Below are 17,681 nucleotides of genomic sequence, written 5' to 3' on the forward strand. Positions count from 1 at the left end.
GCTGTGTTTTGTTTCTTGTTAAATTCCCAGAGATAATTATTTACTCAATAAAGTTTAAACAGTTACCGTAGCATAATTGGAAGCTGACCGTAGTAGTTTTCTCTCCCCGCCCCTTCCCAGCTGCAGTTGATGCAGTCAACGTAGTAGACAACACGATTATTAGTCTGCGTCTACAACTTTGTGACAATTTATGGGGAGGAAATCCACAGGCCTCATCTTCTCTAACAGCCCTCCTGAAGGTGCCCCTTGTCAATTGTTCCCTGACCTGAGCTGTCGCCCTCTTATTTCTAACGGATTCATTTTCCCCACTCCTCAGGAAGGGGGGCTGTTTTGCAAGCTTGCTAGCTGGGAAGGGGAGACCAGCGAGCTACAAGTTCTCCGCTTTTTCATTTGCAAGCTTTTCAGGGCTGGGAGGAGTCTGAGCCATCCAAGAGGACCACTGGGCATCTGAGGGTAACCTGAGTGCTAAATGGGTTTCAAGATTAGGAAATATTAGGAAGAGATGGGACCTGGGTGATCACAGAGGACTCCCTGCCCATCCTGCCGGTGAGCTAACTAGAGCCCCAGGGAGGGATGACTTTGCAGCTGAGAGCTACTTAGGAATCAATAGTTTGTAGAAGATCTGGGTGTAGGTCAAGAGCAGGTCAGGATCGCTCCGCCCATACACCCCAGAGGCTACTGACCCCTCTTCCCCACCCTGCAGTATGGCAGTTTTCCTGGGCCTCTTCCGACTTTTATTTTTTATTTATTTATTTATTTATTTTTATTTTTTTTTCAACGTTTTTATTTATTTTTGGGACAGACAGAGACAGAGCATGAACGGGGGAGGGGCAGAGAGAGAGGGAGACACAGAATCGGAAACAGGCTCCAGGCTCCGAGCCATCAGCCCAGAGCCCGACGCGGGGCTCGAACTCACGGACCGCGAGATCATGACCTGAGCCGAAGTCGGACGCTTCACCGACTGCGCCACCCAGGCGCCCCTCTTCCGACTTTTAAAAGGTACCATGCTTCTGCATCACTGAATTTCTACAGCATCCTGGGAAACGTGATGCCCGGGACGGGGTGTGGGGGTGGGGAGGAACTAACCTCTATTTGCAATACATCCCCCCAGATCACTCTAATTTATCAAAATATGGTTCAGGAATGGTGAAAACAAAGCATAGGTTTGGTGCACATCTACAGAATACAAAATGGCCCTTCCTAGAACCCGTCTGAAGGCAGTAATGTTTCAGCCGTGTTCCGTGCTTCTGGGTAGCTCCTTCTGTTACGGGGCTAGGCAGGGGAGGCTACCAGGAAGGAGATGTGAGCAGTCCCAAGGTTTCTATCTATCTGGGCCAGCCAGCCCTTTGTGCGGCATGAAGTAGCCGCTGCCTTTCTTGGAAACCCACAGCCAAAGGTCTCGCTGCCTTTTCTCCTGGCGCACCAAGGCCTTCCTCTAGCTGCATGTTATTGCTACAGACATCCAATGGCTACCACGCCAGTCTGCAGAACTTCCCTGGCCCAGCAGTGCCTCTGAGTCATCCTTAGCGAGATAAGAGGAGTAAAGAGGCAGATGAGCAGGGCACAAGTGAGCTTTGTCCCGGGGAAGAAGGTAGAGGGAAAGGGCAACACACCGAAGGCCCAAGGGATGCAAAGACACTGCTGGCAGATGCTCTGTCCTCCTTTTCATTTGCTTCTGTTGATCCCTCCCTTCCTCAAGTTTTCAGGGGTCAGCCCCCGCCAGCTGGGAGCCCGAGCTTAGAATCGAGCGGTTCTCGGGGGAGCCTGGGGGGCTCAGTCGGTTAAGCGTCCGACCTCAGCTCAGGTCATGATCTCACGGTTCGTGGGTTCGAGCCCCGCGTCGGGCTCTGTGCTGACAGCTCGGAGCCTGGAGCCTGCTTCGGATTCTCTATCTTCCTCTCTCTCTCTGCCCCTCCCCCCACTCATGCTCTGTCTCTCTCTGCCTCTCAAAAATAAAGAAATGTAATAAAAAAAAAAAAAGAAGAGCTGCATCTAGGAGCTCTCAAAAAACAGTGAATTGAAAAACATCAAACAAGAGAAAGAAATACTTTCGTATTCTCTTCTGAGCAGCTGATTGTTAAAGCCGTTTTCTCAGGCAGGGCGGCCTGATGGACGGGATCTTCACAACCAGGGATCACGCGAGGAGGTCAGGTGTCTGGTGATAGAACCCGTTACAGACCTGTCCGGCCGAGGTCCCCACCCCCGCTCTTCCCACGGTCTACAACCATCGCTCACAGAGGGTCTCACGTTTTGCATTTTTAAGACCCTGTTTCTGACACCCAGTAGCCCACAGGGTTACCTCCGTTTGCTGGGCCGCTGAGCCCACGGGGCCGCTGTGGCTTCTCGGCTCTCGCACAACCACTGACCTCCTGCCAGCCACAAAGCCCATCGCTGCTTTGTGGGCAAGACTGTGCCTCAGGTTCCCCATCTGCGGTACAGGGAGATTTACACCCAGAAAGGTGTGATATCTTGGCTTGTGTTTCCTTTCTCCTCAGAGCAGAGCCTGAGTAAAGAATTGGGAGCCGGGCGCGTGGGTGGCTCCATCGGCTAAGCAGCTGACTTTGCCTCGGGTCGCCGTCACGCAATTCCTGAGTTCGAGCCCCACGTCGGGCTCTGTGCTGACAGCTCAGAGCCTGGAGCCTGCTTCAGATTCTGTGCCTCCCCCGCCCCTCCCCTGCTTGCTCTCTCTCTCAAAAATAAATAAACATTAAAAAATGTTTTTAAAGAATTGGGAGCAGATTTATCATTTGGAAGGTGTATTCGTTTCCTAGGGCTGCTGTAACAAATTACCACAAACTGGCGCCTTAAAATAACAGAAATGGCGGGGCACCCAGGTGGCTCAGTCAGTTAAGCGTCCGACTTTGGCTCAGGTTGTGATCTCACGGTTTGTGAGCTCGAGCCCCGCATCGGGCTCGCTGCTGTCAGCACATGAGCCTGCTTCAGATCCTCTGTCTCTCTAAATAAATAAATAAACATCTTTTAAAAAGAAGTAACAGAAATGCATTTTCTCACAGTTTTAGAGGCCAGAAGTCCAAATCAAGCCGCTGGCAGGTCCACGCTCCCTCTGAACGTTCTAGGGGAGAATCCTTCCGTGCCTGTGCCTGGCTGCTGGTGGTTGCTCACTATCCGTGCCTTTTCCCGGCTTGTAACGCATTACTGCAATCGCCTTCTGTAGTCACATGGTCTTCTTCTGCGTGTCTCCCTTTTAAGGACACGCTCGTTGGATTCAGGGTCCACCCGAATCCTGTATGTTCTCACCTCAACCCTACCCTTCACGACATCCTGAAGTTCCGAGTGGACGTGAAATTTGGGGGAAACGTTATTCAACCCAGCACAGGGGTTGAGGCTCCTTATACGTTCCTAGTCCTGGAAGTCACTAATGTTGACAGTGGGGGAGTGGATGCCACGCAAGGGGATAAAGAACACAGCTGGTGCTCAACATACCTCCCTCACCACCGTATTCCTACGGCTGTTTCCCGACAATTTCCAAGCAATTTGACTCACTCTTCAAGACTCAATCCTCTGAGACATGGCAAATATCTCTGAAGGATAATTTCTCAAGCTCCAATTCTTAGGGGGGTGGGGAACATTAGAATCATCTGGCTGGTGGGTGGGTGGGGGGGGGTGGGGTGGGGTCTTTTACAAAGAACACCTGTTCCAGGAAGTCTGCAAGGGGTGGGTGGGAAGGTGTGCCTTGCAAAGGAATCATTTACGTTGTAAACCGCTGTCACTCTACAAACGTTTTACGTGTCTCAGGTGTGGAACTTCTTCTGTTTCGGACCATGGTTACCCAGCGCCTGGCCATCGGCTGCCCTGAGCACTTTGTCTGGGGGCTGGGGAAAGGGGTGGGGGGAGGGGTAGAAAAGAGAAAACATACCAAGCAGCAGCCCACTGGAAGGGCAGACCACCCAAATTTCACTCTTTTTACGTTTTCTAGAATAATGAGCCTCAGATGTGTAACAGGACAGCAAATCCCAGGTTGGCCCACCATTCGAAATCGTGTGTCAATTATGTACCTAAGCAGTGGGCTGTGTCAGGAAGGATTCTGAGGCCGCATCTGTGCTAAGTGGGAAGAGAGCCATGATGGGGGGGGACCATCTACCACAAAGGTCCCCAGGGACTACGAGGGCACATGTCACACATTTGTCATCCCTGGTCTATAGCTTTCGGGGGGACCGTTTCCTAAATATGTTGTTGCCGGATAGAGGTAAGAGATTTTTATGTCCTCATAGAAAAACATATGAAGGCATAAAAATAAGCGATTGCTATATTCTCACTCCTTTTTTCTATTTCTACAGACATCTTCATGCTCACTGTGCAAATCTTGTGATTTTCGAAACATAAATTCTTAGAGGCAAGGCGCGGGATCTGTTCATACTCCGCAGCCGAGTGCATGCTGGGTAGCGGTTGTATCGCTGGGATGACTGGGCGTGGGCCAAGCCTGAGCTCAGCTCTTTGGAGTGGGTTTGGAGGAGTAACGAAGACATCGGGGATGGGAGTGTTTTAGTCCCAGTTGTGCTGCATGCGCCACCATGGCAGTGCATTTCAACCCTCAAGAACTCAAGGGCCCCATCTGTAAAATGGGAATAACCATTCCATCCCTATCTTCCACCGCTGGTTGGTGCGTGGCATGTACAGGCTGGGTTGTCTTTTATTTTTTATTGTTTTTAAGTTTATTTATTTTAAGAGGGAGAGAGAGAGGAGGAGGAAGAGGAAGAGGAGGGGGAGGAGGAAGAGGAGGAGGGGGAGAGGGAGGGGGAGGAGGAGGAGGGGGAGGGGGAGGAGGAGGAGGAGGGGGAGGAGGAGGAGGGGGGGGAGGAGGAGGAGGAGGGGGAGGAGGAGGAGGGAGGGGGGAGGAGGAGGAGGGGGAGGGGAGGAGGAGGGGGGAGAGGGAGGGGGAAGAGGGGGAGGAGGAGGGGGAGGAGGGGGGGAGGAGGGGGAGGAGGAGGAGGGGGAGGGGAGGAGGAAGAAGAGGAAGAGGAGGGGGAGGAGGAGGAGGAGGAGAGAATGAATCCCAAGCAGACTCTCCATTGTCGGCACAGAACTAGATGTGAGGCTTGAACTCACCGATCACGAGATCATGAGCTGAGCCAAAGCCAAGAGTCAGATGCTTAACTGACTGAGCCACCCAGGCGTCCCTGGAGTTGTCCTTTAGAAATCCTTCCTGCACATTCTGAGGGCAGTGCCACGACAAACAAGAATGTTTGCAGAGGAAACATTTTGCCCAGGAAATCCCGCTCTGACCGTTACAGAAAGACATCTGGAAGTCTCCAGAGCCCAACGGTTCAGAAAATGCCAAACAAGGAAACGTGACAGTCTGAAGGGTCCGCGGTGCCCCGGGGATGGGGCACAGGGAACAGTGTGAGAGAGGGGGCGCCAGGAGCTGACCTTTCACTGCACTGGCGTCATGTGCAGGAGCCCTGGATGGGCGGCCAAAGTCATCTGACCTCACAGCCAGCGCCTGGGGACATTAGAAGGAGGCTTACAAATGACTCAGTTGAAAGTCTGCTTGTGAGGAAGCAGGAAGAAAAGTCATTGTTCCAGGATCCCAAAGGTAATTAGTGGTTGGAAAGAGACAAGAACCCCACTCTGCAGATACCAGGAAGAAGAGGATGTACAGGGAGCGGGAGGGAAGGCCCAGAAGGAACCCCGTATTCCCTGCGAACAGCTGGCCTTGACCCTAGAGGAGTGGGGGCTGGACTCTGATATCCTTGGGTCCCTTCCCAGGCAAGGGGTTGCAGCTTGAACGGGAGAAAAATCAACCTGTGGGATTTCGGTTTTTACATCTGTTTAGGGGCGCCTGGGTGGCTCAGTCAGTTAAGCATCCAGCTCTTGATTTCAGCTCAGGTTCGTGAATTCAAGCCCCGCATCGGGCTCCACGTTGACTGTGGAGCACCTGCTTGGGATTCCTTCTCTCCCTCCTTCTCTGCCCCTCCCACACTCTCTGTCTCTCAAAATAAATAAACTTTATTTAAAAAAATAAATACATCTGTTTAATCCTCTATAAAGAAACCAGCGTGACAGCAAGAAATTGTGGGGTTGTGACAGCAGAAGGGGATGTGCCTGAGATCCGAACCCCAGTGTGGAGGCAGTGACTCTTCTACATAAAGGTTGTGGGTTAAAAGGTGGGCAGTGGGAGGGCTCTGCCTGGTGCAGGAATAAGACGAAGGGGTCATTGTCTGCAGAGAATTTAAAACCGTTAGCAAAGCCATCTGAAAGTTGGTCTGTTTTTCACTATAACCTTGCACGCATATCTTAAGTAACGTTACCGATCCAACATTCTGCCCTGAATAATCTTTCGTTGGTCCAAGTTCTAGACAACTGTGCTTACTGTTGAGTTTAGCACTATGTCCTTAAGCCTAAATTAGCACATTCTTATTCTCTATCCTTTTAAAAAATGCTGTATTCCACTTGGAAGTTCACTTGCCACGCCTTTGTTGCCAAATAGCTTTTGAGAAGGAAACAATGGGAGCCTTGAAGACCCAGACAAGAAGTTGATACAAAAATATTTGCAAACTGGCAGAATCCACCTTGAACAAGGCACACAACACTTTAAAATGATTCCTTGAAGTTAGTGCAAACAAACTGTGGAGAGGATAATTACTTCTGCAAAGCAACAACAACAACAAAGTGAGGAAATAGATAAAAGAATCAAATTTAGGGAAGAAACGTTAGGGGAAATGACCAAAGGTGCCAGTCTTAGATTGCCTGATGAAATTCAAAGAGCAGTGTTTGAAGCCCGAATCACTTTCTCTAGGAACTGGACAAGAACACAACGGCTCAGACAAGTCCCTATTTGCCGTCTTTTGGATACTTTCTCTGGTTTTTGCACGTGTAAAACTTGAGACCCAAATACAATAGAAATTTGTGATACATTTGCCGGCGATGGGCGTTTGGTGAAAGTTTGTCCACGGTGAAGACACTTGAGAGCTGCTAGAACTGGTCCTGAAGAAACAAAGAAACAAAGATGTGAACTGTATTGCCCTTTCTGGAATTTGCTGTGACATGGGATGGGTATCTGCCAAATTTATCTTTATGTTTAAGGCTTTCCTTCTCGACTTAGATGCCTCTTGTTATAGGGAAAACTTCAGCATATGTCAGCTACACTTCAATTTTTAAAAGGAGAGAAAACTTTAGCAATTAAAAGGAGCAAAACATATTCCCCGATGAACTATGTGACACATTGGCAAATCTGGCTATGTGCCTATTGAAGGGGACAATTCAGGATCGATTTTGATGAAATCATTGTCAAATGTGTAGACACGTCTCAAAGACAAAAACTGTAATGTTCTATTTGTTACCAACATGTAGGCAAAAGATCTCCCTTTCCTTAAAAAAAAAAAAAAAAAAAAAAAAAAAAAAAAAAAAAAAGACGTCTTTACTCCCCTCCCCTTTTTTGGTAATGTACTATTATTTATTTACTGATTATTCATTAATTTATTTAACTTCCATGATTATGTATGTGAAGTGCGATAAAAGAAAAATTTCATTCCCTGCCGAATTTCTTTAAATTCGTGATATTATTCAACTTACTGTGTGAATGGTACGGGAGTTGTTAAAAAGAATCCACTCTAGGTTTGAAATACGGGAGGCCGGTGCCGGAGCAGGCATAGCATTCTGGGAGTTTCTGTCCTGTAAAGGTAACACTCTTTCAGAGGGAGTAATAATATATAGTTTTGTAATAACAAGGAGAAAACAACAATATGTAATTTTGTAACAACAGCACCAGCACAGACACTTAACATTTTCCAGTGACTTGATCACACAGCAGATAATTTGCACCTGCTTCTCTTCTGCCCTAAGGAAGAGTTGCCCGAATCCTGTTGGATACGGGCATTGGATGATTCTGGGGGGAAATGTCAGCTTCTACTCACGTTCTCCTGTGTTAACCGAAGGCCAGCCCGAGGTAGGACAGGGAGGGAAATCTTTAGCCCTGCATCCTTCCTTCTGTTCTCTTCTCCCTCAGGGATTAAATCCTCTGCCTCCCATGCTCCCCCTGGCTCCTTCTCAAACCCTACCCACCTGAGGCTGTGTGATACGTGCAGAAAGCAAAGGTCTTGCTTCCTGTAAACATAGCGCTTAGCACAGGGTCTGCCCTGTAGGCATTAAGGTTAAGGACTCTAGGGATGGATGGTCTAGTGACAGAATTTTAGGCATCAGCCAACAGTGGAGTTGGGAGGAATTTTAGGGGCAACCCGTCGCCTCTTTTGAAACACCTACCCTGCAGTTGGTAGGTGGCTTAAAGGACTTCACAACTGGTAGATGGCCCTGACCTTCCCACGGGGCGCCCACGTTAAACTCTAATGAGACTTTTCAGCTCAGCGCCCACTCTCAAGCAGTCGCATTGGGAAGGATTGTGAGGCTTTGTCCCTGCCCCATGAGAACAAAGGCTGAGATTGATTAACAGCTCCTTCTGCGGAAGAGGGAGCCCAGAATGCTGGCTAAGGGAGTTCCACGCTGGCCACCCCTGTTTTGGCCTCCCAGCTGTCAAAGCCAGGCATCTATCCCACATCCTAAGGCCACCCTTCCCTTACGCGTTTGACAAAGGAGTAAAATAAAATCAGGATGTTTTGGCAAACGCAAGTATACATTTGGCTTGCTTGAATTCACATCATGTTTTCCTTGAGCCAAGGTCATAATTTGAGAGGTGGGGGCCAGGCCAAATTTTACAGAGATACTTGGCAATTTTAACAATTGGCAAAGAGGCAAGAAATTGGTAAACGCTGTTTTAAAAATATTGCCAAATGCCAAGCGTTTTGTATTTCATCTCTGATGTTTGTTTATGGATGTTTGCTGCCATTTTTCAGGAACTCCAGTAGCTGGTACCCAACGATTACAAACCTCCACCTGCTACCGAGGACGCCTTTGCAAATGCACCGTGCCTCCAGCAGCCTGGAGAGAGGGAAGAGCAGAGGTGCCCTGGGGGGTGATCTCAGGGACCCCAGAAGATCCCTGCCTTCCAAAACATTTGCACCACCTTCTCGGTGGTGAATAAATGAGGAAAACTCCTGTCTAGGGAGAGAGAGAGAGCAGTTCACGAATGTCTGTTGACTTAAAGTTGCTGGTAATCAATTTTTTTCCCTGAGGTGAAGTTTTGACGGAGGACAAAAAGGCAGAAAGACGGGGGACTGTAACTCTGATGGGCGAGGAAAGAAAGGCATATGGGAGAAGAAAGGGAAGGCACCCTAAATCCGATTCGTCTGTTGCACAATGTCCCGGGGACAGCTCAGAATGTGCAGCTGCTGCTGAGTCACCTGTGCCGATTATCTGGGGGAGGTCAGCACACCTGGCTTTGACTTTTTGGGTCCGTCCTTAGGCCCATTCAGCTGGCAAACTGGGAGACAGCAGGGAGCCCTGCCCTCGCCTCCCCACTGTCATAACCCAATAATCAGCACCGACGCTGGCGAGGTAGAGAGGAACTTGCTCTAGATGCGCCTATGGTAAAAATCTGTGCCAAGGTATTCCGCAGCTTTGCTTTGGTGATTCATCCGTAATCATCACATCAACCTCTTGTGTTTCTAGGGCCCCTCTGCTCCTAAGTTTTGAGAAGAGCAGCAGGAAGAGAAGGAGAAAGTTATTTATTGAGGACGCGCTATATGCCAGCCCCTTTGCTAGAAAGTTCCAGGTGTTATTTCCAAACCTTATCACGATACCACAAGGAAAGAACTATTCTTGCCAACTCACAGTGGGGGAAATTGAGGATGAGGAGGATGTCATGAAGCTGGTATTCAAAGGACGCTTTGTCACTTCGAAAAAGCAAAGTCTTACGTGAAAAGATACTCAACATCTCTCATCATCAGGGAAATGCAAATCAAAACCACAATGAGGTACCACCTCCCACCTGTCAGAAGGGCTAACATGAACAACCCAGGCAACAACAGATGTTGGCGAGGATGCGGAGAAAGAGGGTCTCTTTTGCATTGTTGGTGGGAATGCAAGCTGGTTCGGCCACTCTGGAAGACGGTATGGAGGTTCCTCGAAAAACTAAAAATAGAACTACCCTAGGACCCAGCAATTGTACTACTAGGTACTTATCCAAAGGATAAAAAAATGCTGATTCAAAGGGGCACATGTACCCCAATGTTTATAGCAGTGCTATCAACAATAGTCAAATTATGAAAAGAGCCCAAATACCCATTGACTGATGAGTGGATAAAGAAGATGTGGGGTGTGTGTGTGTGTGTGTGTGTGTGTGTGTGTGTAGAATGAAATATTACTTGGTGATGAAAAAGAATGAAATCTTGCCATTTGCAACAGTGTGGATGGAAGTAGAAGGTATTATGCTAAGTGAAATAAGTCAGTCAGGGAAAGATAAACATGTGATTTCACTCACATGTGGAATTTTAAGAAAAAGAACAAATGAACATAAGGGAAGGGAAGGAAAAATAAGATAAAAAACAGAGAGGGAGGCAAACCATAAGAGACTCTTAAATCCAGAGAACAAACTGAGGGTTGCTATAGGAGGAGGTGGGTGGGGGGAATGGGTTAAATGGGTGACGGGCATTAAGGAGGGCACTTGTTGGGATGAGCCCTGGGTGTTGAATGGAAGTGATGAATCACTGATTCACTATATATATATATATATATATATATATATATATATGGAAGAAAAGTCTTCCATGGCTAATGCAAAGGGGAGGCCCCTTTCAAGGTACATGGTGGTGGCATCCAGAGAGCTCTTCTCAGAGCTTTACTCCTCTTTATTTAGTCCCTTTGTCTTTACCTGATGCCCAGCAGAACTGCCAATGTTAAAATACTTACAATGATCTTTATGGGAGAAGCCCGTTCAGGTCCTTTATCTTGTCCAACTAGAAATGCACTCAACCCTGTCCTGTCAATCCATCCCATCACTTAGAGTGTCCTGGAAGGTTGTTAACAGGCCCAGAGCGTCCCTTCAGTCCAGCAAGGGCCAGATGGCATCCACTGATGAGATGCTGGCGAAGCCTTCTCTGTCCACCCCACCCCTCCATGCCAGGCACCAGGCTAACCTGGCTGGGAGTTGCCTCCTGTATTAAGCCCCTGGGCCCCGAGGACCTCCTCTGACTTATTTCCATCTGACCTTGTGGTTTGCTTGTGTGTGGGTCCTGAGCCCTTCCAGGGCCGGGAGGTAGAAGGAACCTGCTCACAGGTGAGACTATTAATGAGGGAAGCAGCCAGAATTCTGCCTAATCTGAAGGTTACGTCAAACGTTAAGGATGAGTAAAACCCTCTTCTAGGTTTGTCCCAGGTCGCAGGTAGTCCTGCTTGAGATCCTCTCATTCATTCTGGAATTGCTCCCATAACCGCCGATACTGAACACGAGGTCAAGGCTCAACCTTCAGTAGAGCTCCATCTAGCGGAATTGTTTTCCATTACAAGCTTTATGGTGCCAGGGGCGTCCCTTTTGCGTAAGGAGTCTGGCATTTGCTTCTTATTTTAGGCTCTGTGTCAATGGGATGATTGGGCATTTCCTCAGTCCAAATAAGCCGAGTTCACATATCGTGGAGGTAAGCAGGGTGTATGTTAATCGAGCAAGGCTAGTTCAAAGCCTACCAACTTGAGTTCCATTTCCTCTTGACTAGGGGGGGCAGAGTGGATCTCTTACACTGGGATGAGTCCCTGGCTGCTGGAAAGTGGTGGGGAAGGAGAAGAGAGGACAACGCAAATGTCCTGGAAATTTCCGTGTAAGATCAGGCACGGGCAGATTAAATCAATGTTGTCCTCACGAAAACAGGCAGACCAGCTGGCATCCCAGGCTTCAGAAGCTGGCTCCCAGCCCTGGAGAGAGGAAGATCCCCGTCTGCCCCCCACCCCTCCAGTGGCTGACATTGTACGAGGTTCTGCATGTTCAATTTCTTTCTACATCACCTGTTGCCCAATGTGCTCTGAACACAAATGATTTTAGTCCCCTCTTGCCCCTCTCCTTTAAAGGCAGCCTGCTATAATTTTATAGGGTTAGAATTTCAGGGAATTAAAAACTGCTCAGATAAACTCCCACCACCCAGCCACCCTAGACCTTCTGGGAGGAATAGTCTATTCGTGTCCTGGGGCTGCCTTAATGAAGTACCACAAACCGATAACTTAAAGCGACAGAAATGTATCCTCTCCCGGTCCTGGAGGCTGAAAGTCCAGGATCCAGGCGTCAGCAGGGCGATCCTCTCTCTGAAGGTGCGAGGGAAGGCTCTGTGCCTCCCTTCCAGCTTCTGGTGTTTCCGGCCATCCCTGGCCTTCCTTAGCTTGTAGGCAGGACACGTGAGCCTCTCCCTCCAGCATTACATGGTGTCCTCCCACCCTGTCCTCCCTGAGTGTGCCGGGGTCCTCACCTGCTACTCTGTGTGTGTTTCTTCTCTCTTCTTATAAAGACACCAGTCAATTGGATTAGGGGCTCAGCCTCCTTCGGAGTCAACTCCCATCTTGATTCTATCTTGCAAAGATGCTATTTCCTGAGAAGGTCACATTCACAGGTACTGGCGGTTAGGACTTTGACATATCTTTCTGGGGACACATTCGACCCATGAGAAATAGGAAGGGACAACAGCAGGCGGAAACCACAAGACCAACACTGGCTTCAAGGGTGGGGAGGGAGCACGGAGGCAGGGAGTCCTCAGAGCGGCTGGGGGTTGTTTTCTCGAGTTCCCACGTTCCCACGCATCCAGACCTGTTACTGGAGGCTATGAATGCAACACCCGACAAGACCCTGACATCACATACTGTTAATTTGATAAGATTAGAAATCTATTTCATAAAAAGTTTTCATGTTTAGTCATTTTTGAGAGAGGGAGAGAGAGAGAGAGAGAGAGTGTACAGGCAGGGGACGGGCAGAGAGAGAGAGGGAGACAGAGGATCTGAAGCGGGCTCTGTGCCGACAGCAGAGAGTCCGATGTGGGGCTCCAATTCATGAGCCGGGAGATCATGACCTGAGCCGAAGTCGGATGCTTAACCGATCGAGACACCCAGTCACCCTGGAAATATATTTTAAGCATGTGCCGTTTCCTTGAAAAGGCAGTTAGGGCCCATTATTTATTTGGAACATCTTCTATTTACATTTGTCATTAACTTACTGCCCTTTATTTTTGGTGGATGGATAGGAAAGAAATATGACCCATTTAACATTATTTGTGCATTTCCACTGAAATAGAGTCAAGCAGAAATATACAGAAAGTTTCAGTCATTTCATCTAGGATTCTCTCTTATTTACATTACGTATTTAAAAAAACTTTTTTAATGTTTATTTTTGAGAGACAGAGAACGAGTGGGGGAGGGGCAGAGAGGAAAGGAAACACAGAATCCCAAACAGGCTCCAGGCTCTGAGCTGTCAGCACAGAGCCTGACGTGGGCCTGGAACTCAAGGACCGTGAGATCATGAGTCATGACCCGAGCCGAAGTCGGATGCTTAACCCCTGAGCCACCCAGGCGCCCCCTATATTATCTATTTGATAGATAATTCAATAGATCCTACTGCACCAAAGCATAGAACATTCTTATTTCTTACAATTTTACAATCCTGTTGGCTTGTTACTGGTAATGCATGCGTGTTTGCAACACTTAAGTGCTGTCATCCCTCCTTTCAAACAGACATAACAACAATGCCTGTCACTTACTGACTGCTTCTATGTGCCAGGCACTGTGCTAATTGATTTCTTTTTTTTTTTTATTTTTTTTAATGTTTATTTATTTTTGAGAGACAGAGCATGAGTGGGGAAGCAGCAGAGAGAGAGGGAGACACAGATTCCGAGGCAGGCTCCAGGCTCTGAGCTGTCAGCACAGAGCCCGACGCGGGGCTCGAACTCACGAACCGCAAGATCATGCCCTGAGCCGAAGTCAGCGCTTAACCAACAGAGCCACCCACCCAGGCGCCCCCGTGCCAATTGATTTCTATGCATCATTTTATTTAATTCTTAAAATAGGCTTATGCTGTATCATTTCCACTTTACAGGTGAGAAAGCTGAGACTGGACAGCGGAGTGTCTTGTCCCAAATCACCTCACTCTTTAGTGGTGAAGCTGGAATTCAGTTTCGAGTTTCTGAAAGCTTATATTGGACTGCCTTCATATAATATCTTCCACAGCCATCCTGACAGATTTCCCTTGACCCATCTAGTTCCTTTTCCTCACCCCAACCTTTGCCTCACAAGAAGACCAGCTCAGGTTTAGGTACAGAGACAAATACCTAATGGTCCAGACCCGTTTCAACATTACCACATGTTGTTTTTGGCCACTAGGTGGAAATACGCCTATTTTCTCTCCTCCAAAAGATCTTGAGCTTTTTAACAAACACATTTTCGAATTCATTTCCCCTCTTTGGGCCCCCCAGGTCCAAATGCCTATAGGAGCCAGAATCACATTAATAGTGAGTTAACACACACAGAACTGGGCCAATGGACTACCCTGTTCATTACTTTATTAAAAGTGGGGGGGGGGGAAGTCCCACAGTGATTCCAGATGGTGGTCGAATCAACAAGCTACTTACATACAATAGACACTCTCAGCTTGGAAACTACATGAATGTGTGCTTTTGATCCATAAAGAGCTACCTCAGTGGGCCAATCATAATAAAAGTTATGTATCTAAAGTAGGTGAAGACATGATGAGCAACTTTAAAATGGCCTTGGCAGCTTTTATACAATCACATCTAATCGTTGTGGGCTATGTTTCTGGAGTAGATGGTAGAGGGAGCGTAGAGTCTCTGTGAGTGTGGGCTTGACCTTACTGAACAATGTGCCAGGCGCTGCGTAAAGTATGGTGTGCACAGCGCTGAGCCGGACGTGATCCCTGGCTCCCATCATGCCTTGCCCTGGTAGTTACAACAGAGACAGATGAGATCTGCCTGGGAGTCATGTATGTGTGTGTGTGTGTGTGTGTGTGTGTGTGTGTATGAGTGGATGTGTGTGCTTGTGTGTATACAGCTGATCTTCATCACTCATAGATTTCATATTTGTGAACTCACCTACTCACTAAAATTTACTTATAACCCCCAAATCGACACTTGTGCTTTTGTGGTCAGTTGCTGAGATGTGCAGAGCGGTCAAAACTTTGAACCACTTGATGTGACGCGTTCCCAGCTGAGGGTGAATGAGGCAATGCTGTATCTCCTTGTTTTAGCCACCACGCTGCAAACATGTGTCCTTTTCACCATTTATTTAGTGTCGTGTTTCTTGCATTTTGTGCTTTTTGTTGATTTCACCGTTTAAAATGCCCCTACGTACAAAGCTAAAGCGCTGCCTGGTGAGTGCAGGAAGGCTGGGGTGTGCCTCCCGGGGAAAATACTTGTGCCGGAAAAACCTCCTTTGGGCCTGAGTTATAATGCTACTGTTGGGACTTCAATGTAATTAATTAACAATCTATGTTAAATAAGGTGTCTTTAAAAAGAAACACACACAGGAGCGCTTGGGTGGCTCAGTCGGTTAAACATCCGACTCTTGGTTTTGGCTCAGGTCGTGAGCTTGCAGTTTGTGGGATCGAGCCCCGCATCAGGATCTGTGCTGACAGCATGGAGCCCGCTTGGGATTCTCTCTCTGCTCCTCCCCCTTCTCGTGCTTGCTCTCTCTCCCTCAAAATAAACTGACTTTAAAAAAAAGAAACACACATAAAGCCAATTTATGTACTGACCAGTTGATGAAAGAAATGTGATCAAAACTGGAAGAAAACTAACCGTGTATTGCCCCTTGGAGCAGTGGTTCCTAATTCACCGATTCGGTGCTCATGGTGACCTTATGGATCATAACCACTGTGAATAAGGGTTGGCTGCATATTTTATACACACACACTGAGTATTAAGAGAATTCCACATGATCCCAATGAGGGGTGGTGTCTCTAAAAATCAGTACAGCTGCCCAGCAAGCTTTCAGATATGTCCCATGCACAGAGATGGGAGGGGGAACATGGATTCAGGTAACTACACTAGGTGAAAAGAAAAGTTATTAGATTAAAAGTTATTCGATTTAGAGAGGACTTCCGATTTACGGATCAAATAGTCTAACCTTTGCATCTTTCATTTAAGGCAGGAAGGTAGAGAGAAGAAAAGGGAAGGGAGGGAAACCCAGGAGTGTCCCACACATGAACGAGGGGACAGAAAGGATGCGGAGGTCCAATGTCTGATCCCATGAGGGGCTGAGAAGGAGCAAGACTAATCATGTCATGATAGCCTCCGGGGATGACAATCACAGATGTCAAAATTTTCTTATCATTTTTCTGTTATTTTTAATCCTCTCCCCTGACTTTTCCTGCCCTTGTCAGCACTAAATTGCCTTGGATGATTTCAAAAATATTCCTCACCTTATTTAGAGTTGGAGGGGAGCAAGAAAGATGTCCAGAGGGGCCCTCCCTGCAATGCCTGAGTGAGAGAAGGAAGCCTGGCACAGAGCAGATGGGGCAGCCAGTCAATACGGGGACCCGCTGAAAATAGAAACAAGGGGTTGTCCCCAGCACAGAGAAATTGTTCTAAGACAGTGCCTACAGGCAAATGGTCCTTGGGTGACTTCCCTATGGCCATCCATCCAAGAGGAACCTGGCCCTTTCAAGAACCACGTCGGGAAGTTTCAGAGACTACAGCGATTGGGGCTTGTGAAAAATGCGTGGTCAACGCAGAGGGCTTTGTTGATCTACCTGAGCCACGGAACCAGGAAGACGACTCACGGCCTGAGGGAGCGGGTCGTGTTAAATGCCTGCTGGAAGGACTACAGCGCTACTCAGAACTAGTCAATAACGCTTTTGTTTCCGTATCACAGAAAATGATCTTGCTGCTGGGAAGTGGAAAATAAAAACAAGCCCAGAGATGCGCAACCCAGAGAGGAAGGAGCCGACAGCCTCGCTGTCCTGAGAGCACCACAGCAACAGCCAGCAGGCCTCCGAGCTCAGAAGAACAAGTTCCAGGGGACTGGGGGCCTTTGCAGGGGTGGACTGAAGAGCCAGATCCACGAGAGAGAAGTGACAACTCTCAGTGACAAACCTGATGTCATGACTTAAGAGAAAGGAGGAAAGTGGAATGTGAGATGGAGACAGCTGAATATTACTTCCTGGCTTAAGATGGCAATCTGCCGTTACCGTTTTAGCCCTGAACGTGAACGCTAACAATCGGGGGTGACAAACTCACCATATTTCCCCGTTTTATAGGATCACTATTATACTAGCCAATCACGGGCAATCCAGAGAGCTCACGTATGTGGATTTTGGCAAAGGCTCTCATGGCTGGAGAGAGGCTGGCGAAGCGTGAACTGGAAATCATCACATCACGACGACCATAGCCCGGAAGTTCACCTGATCAAGGGCACAGGCCGGCCGGTGGCAGAGCTCCCACCCAATTTCAAAATGCAGGAAAAGTGGTGGGATGCCGGCTTTTTTTGAGCGAGAAGTTGCTAACTTACTACATTGCTACTACGGCGTTTGATACCGGGAATACAAAGATGTGTTCCTTCCTTGAGGGAGCTCGTGTCTCAAAAAATGAAAGCCAGTCATTCCACTAAGTTTTCACTCAAAAACTTCCAAAACGTGGAAAGAAGATTCACCTGGTACAGGTAAGACAGCCTCCAGCGTTTATGCTGGTTAGGCTCCATGTGAGCCTGCTTTAGCCGTACAGAAATCGTTAGGTTCCCACAAGGTGTGACGTAGCTCAATTCTCTCAGACCAAACGTGCACACCTCTCCCCTATGAGGACTTTATGAATTAACTCTGGGCTGCGGCTACTTACATTTAAATTATTTGGTGA

General features: G+C 48.0%; 1 long non-coding RNA gene across 2 annotated transcripts in view; it reads right to left on the reverse strand.

Annotated features, from left to right (window-relative positions):
* Positions 1-5,949: 5,949 nt before the first annotated feature.
* Positions 5,950-17,681, reverse strand: part of LOC124517040 (uncharacterized) — a 34,806-nt gene continuing 23,074 nt past the window's right edge. Inside the window, exons 3-5 of one of the 2 annotated variants that reach the window (XR_006963280.1) lie at positions 12,303-12,422; positions 7,534-7,632; positions 5,950-6,945 (exon numbers count right to left, since the gene is read on the reverse strand). This is a non-coding gene — a long non-coding RNA (uncharacterized LOC124517040). Of the gene's footprint in view, positions 6,946-7,533; positions 7,633-12,302; positions 12,720-17,681 lie in introns of those variants that run through there. The other variant, XR_006963279.1, reaches the window with a different exon arrangement.

The sequence above is a fragment of the Lynx rufus genome, unplaced genomic scaffold (genome assembly GCF_022079265.1).
Source record: "Lynx rufus isolate CCGP_SWC_20201006 ecotype Redwood Valley unplaced genomic scaffold, mLynRuf1.p SCAF_20, whole genome shotgun sequence".
Taxonomy (NCBI): Eukaryota; Metazoa; Chordata; class Mammalia; order Carnivora; family Felidae; genus Lynx; species Lynx rufus.